The sequence below is a fragment of the Uloborus diversus genome, chromosome 3 (assembly GCF_026930045.1).
Source record: "Uloborus diversus isolate 005 chromosome 3, Udiv.v.3.1, whole genome shotgun sequence".
NCBI classification, from domain to species: Eukaryota; Metazoa; Arthropoda; class Arachnida; order Araneae; family Uloboridae; genus Uloborus; species Uloborus diversus.
The window spans coordinates 211,692,193-211,698,329 of NC_072733.1; positions in this window are offsets into that span (position 1 = coordinate 211,692,193).

Consider the following 6,137-nt stretch of genomic DNA (forward strand, 5'->3'; position numbering starts at 1 on the left):
ATCTATTTTCAATATTACTTTAAAAAAAATGTTTTAATGCATGTGCGCAACAACATGCGGGTCCTAAGTAGTACTGCAGCAAATACCCGTTAAATCTATTTTCAATATTACTTCAAAAAAAATTTGTTTTAATGCATGTGCGCAACAACATGCGGGTCCTAAGTAGTACTGCAGCAATTACCCGTTAAATCTATTTTCAATATTACTTCAAAAAAATTTGTTTTAAAGCATGTGCGCAACAACATGCGGGTCCTAAGTCGTACTGCAGCAAATACCCGTTAAATCTATTTTCAATATTACTTCAAAAAAATTTGTTTTAATGCATGTGCGCAACAACATGCGGGTCCTAATACTGCAGCAAATACCCGTTAAATCTATTTTCAATATTACTTCAAAAAAATTTGTTTTAATGCATGTGCGCAACAACATGCGGGTCCTAAGTCGTACTGCAGCAAATACCCGTTAAATCTATTTTCAATATTACTTCAAAAAAATTTGTTTTAATGCATGTGCGCAACAACATGCGGGTCCTAAGTAGTACTGCAGCAAATACCCGTTAAATCTATTTTCAATATTACTTCAAAAAAATTTGTTTTAATGCATGTGCGCAACAACATGCGGGTCCTAAGTAGTAGTGCAGCAAATACCCGTTCAGTTACAAATCCGCAGAAAATCTAGCATTGTAGCTCTGTGGCAATATAAATAAATTCCATCACTAGCAACGAATTGTTTGCTGAAGGAAATTTTAATTAAAATACTTATTCTGAACAAGTTTCTAAGCTTTTGTTTCCCTGATTTAAAGCTCAAAATCCAATTACCCGGCATTTAAAGCCCCCTCCTTCATCCACGGGGCGAGTGATTATTTTGCGTTGTTTAATGCTTCGGGTTCATTAATTCTAACATGTTTTTAAATTCGCGGGAAATGAACCGGAAGAATTAGAAACATTCTTGCTGACAGTTTCTTTGATTGAGTTATTGCTTGCTTAGAGAACTATTCATTCCATTCCGAGTAATAGTCTGGTGTGCTGTCATTATTGTTCGCCCACCAGAAGTTAATTTTATAATGATTATTTTATTGCAAAGGTCAAACATTACTATTGATTTTCGAAGTTATTTTAGTTCAAGTGCTTCTTAACCTTTAGCACACAACACTCTTTTTTTTTTTTTTTCATTAATGGATTACAGTACCTCAAAAATGATGAAACGATCAAAAAAATTTCTATTGCTTATTTCAAAACTAAAAACTATTCTGAACACAGGGAAAAAGTTTCATTGCTTTAGTTCAAATATTTAAAAAGTTATGAGTGGTTTTAGGCCATGCTCGCTATGTGTTCTTATGCAAAAGAAAAAACTTTAAACTGCTTTTCCACGATGATGGTATTTTTGTGTTTTCATGTCATTAGAATCCCTAAGGATTATTTTTTGCTATTGAAGATACAGCTTTAAAGTAATACTTTTTGCAATTGAGATAACATATTTGAAAAAACTGTGCATTGGATAAGCATTTTATAAATTACTCAAATGTTTAGAGCATGTTAAACCTTTAAAAACCATTTAAAAAAAAAAAAAAAAAACTTTGATCTTTTACATAATTAATCACAGAAAATTTTCTAATAAACTCATAAGCAAATGAATGCACAGACTTTTAGAGATGATTATAGTAATCGTTTAGCAAAAAAGTTTTTAATTAGTGCAAAAATAAAAAAGCCTTATAGATTTCAAAAATTTGAAATTCTCTTCAATTTTTTGAATTTTTAAAAAAAGTAGGCAATATTTTTAAATTTTGAAAATAAATTGTTGATTAAGAAATAAGTATGCATGTTATGGTTTCAAAGAAATATAAAATTTACTTACGTTTAAAAAAAATAATGGAAAGATACTGTGACCCCTCAAACAACCCGCAAACCAATATAAGCACCCGCGTATAGAAATATATACCTCTGTGGCCAGTATTTACAAATTTTACATTTTTCTTTTTGCGTTTTTTTGTCATCTACTGAACGTTAGCTTTATTGTACGTGCTTGCTTATTTGGTTTCCGCAGAAAAAGTTCAACATTTCCCTATTGCTAGTATTGAATACAAAACACGATTCTTCAAATATTGCCAAAACTCATTTCTCGATAACTCAAGGTGCTTCATACGCTTTATTTATGCGTAATAATACTGTTGGCTCTCTGTTTAACGACTTTCAAGGGATCACAAAAAAACGTCCTTAAGTAGAAAACGTCCTTAAACAGAATGCTTTTAACACTACAGTGGACCATCTGGGACCGTGAAAAGGCGTCGTTAAATAGAGAAAGTCGTTAAATAGAGCGTCGTTAAACAGAGAGCCAACTGTACTTGTTACACACAATAATTGAAGAAATCAGAAAAAGATTGCTACTGTATTTTTTTAGATTTTGACACTTTCAAAGTTCTTTCACTCAATTATTGATGTTCCGATTTTTTTGCCATGCATTTTTGAAAAATGCTCGAAAAAATCAAATTTCGTTAATATAAAAAAACGAAGGCATCTCAATTAACTATGACTAAAATATAAACTTAAATTTAAATAGTTTACTAATAAAATGAAAATCAATTAATATCGTTACATAAGAAAATGCAAATGATGTTTTTCCCCCTTTTATAATAGTTTTAAAATTGCGTAATACAGTACAAACCAAACTTACTGTACCCTAAATTTAGAGTTACACTGTTTCTTATTTCTTATCGTGTGTCCAAGGTACACTGTTAAAAATTCAGGAAGATTTGCTGGTAATTGTTACTGTAAAATTGCATCGCCGAAGCATCGCTGATTTTTACGGTAATTTATACCGGAGAAATAAGCGATCCCAGCGCCAACTGGTTGCTGTGGCCTACCGAGAAAACCGTAAAATTTTACAGTAACATTTGATTTTTACGGTAATAGTTACTGGCAACATGGATGCCAGTAACAATTACCGTAAATTTTCCGGAAAATTTTTAACAGTGTAGAATTTATTCCTCCAATGTTTTGACGGCGTTCTTTTGCTTTCATCCACAAATAGTACTAGTTTTAGTACAGTTTCCGTGCAGAAACATTAATTATTTGTCTCAACCACTCATATTCTTTATTTTTCCGTGCATACTTTATTAACTTATACCCATTTATTCGTAATAATTACACAGGGGAACAAAAAACGTTCTTTTCCTTGGTGCCCTTTCTGTCCTCTTCTTAAATAATAGACTACTACAATTTTAGTTTTTTTTGGAGCTCTTAAAAATCGGGGACCTATGGCCAACAGCCTAATGGGTCTGTTAAGTAATTGAGCTCTGATTTATTTGTATATTACATTAGGAATAAAAATATCATGTTTCGTTTTTCATTTGATCCATGGATGCAACTTCAACCCTTGTCAGATATATTTCAATGTTATACTATAGAAATTTGAACTTCTGTGCAAAAACTGATGTCATATTTGAACTAATGGTACCAAAGTCATACGAAATCAGCTCCAAATACCCGTGCATCAAATGACTCTTCCCCTGTGTTCAGTAACTATGGAGTGGAAAGTATTCTGAGGCTCTGAGAAGTTGAGCTCCGACTCTGACAATGTTTTCCTGTGTTTCGGTAAATAGGGAGGAGTCATTGGCGCTATGTTGAGTTAAGAAACTTTCTTAGTAGTTTTTCAAAAATATTCCTACTAAAATCCGAGCCAATTACACGTTTTTTTTTTTTTTTTTTTTGAGCAATCACGATTGCTTATTGCTTTCATTTGACTGTTTTTGGCGTGCTATCATTTTATTTTCCCACCGCCACCCTCCGCACCATCGCCATCGACCGGGTCCTCACGATGCTGCTCCTATAGCGAAAACCGTCTCTCAGGTTGCACCCATGTCCTACACACACGCGCATTCATACAGAACTACACACACACACATACACACACGCATAAATACAGACACCTACACATACACACACACCTACCCACACATTCAAGCCTGCACACAGACACAAACACATATGCCTGCACACACATACACATACCCGTGCACACAAACACACATACCCTCCCATACACAAACACACACTCGTGATTGCGAAAAACATAATTTGAATTTAAGATGTCAAAATTCAAATTATTTTTTTTTTTTTTTTTTGAGCAATCACGATTGCTTATTGCTTTCATTTGACTGTTTTTGGCGTGCTATCATTTTATTTTCCCACCAGCACCCTCTGCAGCACCACCGCCGACCGGCAGCCTCACGATGCTGCTCCTCTAGCGAAAACCGTCTCCAGGTTGCGTCAATATCCTGCACTTAAACGCACGCATACATACACACCTACACACATACACACACACATACATACACACACAAACACATACACACACTCAAACACACAAACATACATATATACACCTACACATACACACAACTACCCATACACAGACACAAACACATATGCCTAAACACACATACACATCCCCCCACACACAAACACTCACACACACAACTACCCACACACTTATACCTGCACACAAACACGCATGCCTACACACATACACATACCCCCCTACACACAAACACACGTACCCCTACACACACACACACGTGATTGCGAAAAACATAATTTGAATTCAAAAGGTCAACATTCAAATTATTTTTCTTTTTTTTTTTACTAAAAACCCCTAAAACAGGTAAATATAGTCAAGGTCACAACTAACCAGAGCTGCACTATAATGCCCGGACTTAAATGAATTCGAATTACGAGCTCCTTCTCCCGTCCCGTCCAACGCGTAAATTTCAGACATTTCAGTATTATGTATCTGAAAAGTAAGAATGAAGTTGTGACCCCCTGAGAAAGGCTTTGTGACTGTAATTGGGGTAGCGACCTACAGGTTGGGAATCCCTGCTTTAGTTAGAACCTGTACAGAATTTGTAAATCTTTTGCAAAGTATCCTCTGTAGAACGTACGTGGAAAAAGAAAGAAAACAACGCATGCATACAAAAATATTTACTTTCAAAAATCATTGAACCGCTTGAATACATTCAAAACGATCTCTTAAACGTTATTGTAAACAAGATTGCTTTCTTCTAAATATTCTTAAGTTCAGATGGATTGCTCATATACAGTGGTGACCAAAATTGTGAACACTTTTGTTTACTTTGCATGCTTATAGGAAATGTAATGTTTCACAAAATGCAATATCATCTCTATCATTTTGCAGATAATTCAAAACTTAACGCTAAAAAAGGCAAAAAATAACAATAATCAAATATTTTACATACAGAAAAAGCTATACGCACTTTACCAAACACAGTTATGGAGTGCTTTCTAGTGTCCAACTTTCATCGCTAATCACTCTTCTTGGAGTCAATAAAATGCAAGCAAAGCTTGACCACGGATAGATGGCGGATGACCTTGAAGCGAAATATCATTTGTGTCATTCGTAATAGGTAGAATCTGCCAGAAAGTACCGAATAGTAAGAGATACGGTCTTGCTAATCCTATCTCTTCCACAATAATACCAAAAAACCTATTACAAATGATACAAATGATGTTTTTGCTTCAAGGTCATCCGCCTTCTTTTCGTGGTCAAGCTATAACTGCAAGCAGAATCTCACATGTTTACAGTTGGAACAAGACAGTATTGTGCTTTGTTCGGCGAAAGGAACTGTTTTTTTATTTAATCAAATGACAGTTGTTGCTGCTTAACCCTTTTTGTACTGTAAATATTTGAATTTTGTTTTGGTATGAAATTTAGTATTAAATTTGGTTTCAAATGATTTGTACAAGTTTACATTTTGTGAAACATCACACTTTCAAAAGACATACAAATTCTAAAAGTTTTCTAAAGTGTCCGCAATTTTAGCCACCACTGTGTGTAACATATTTTTATTTTTAATATCAGTAGTCATTTAAAAATAGAATTTCAACTACGGTCAACCTCCTTTCATTTTATTATAATTTACTCTTAAAATATCTATTCCAAGAAATACTGAAAGAACCACCGGACTAAATTTCTTTAAACGCAATTTGTGCTATTTTTTTGGGAAAAAAATCATTCTGTGAACGCTCTGAATTCGATTTTGTTTCGGCACACCGAACGAGTTTCGCTTTAGAGGGATCCCCCCCCCCCCCCCATGTTTATTCGCCTTTTTGCTTCGAAAGAAA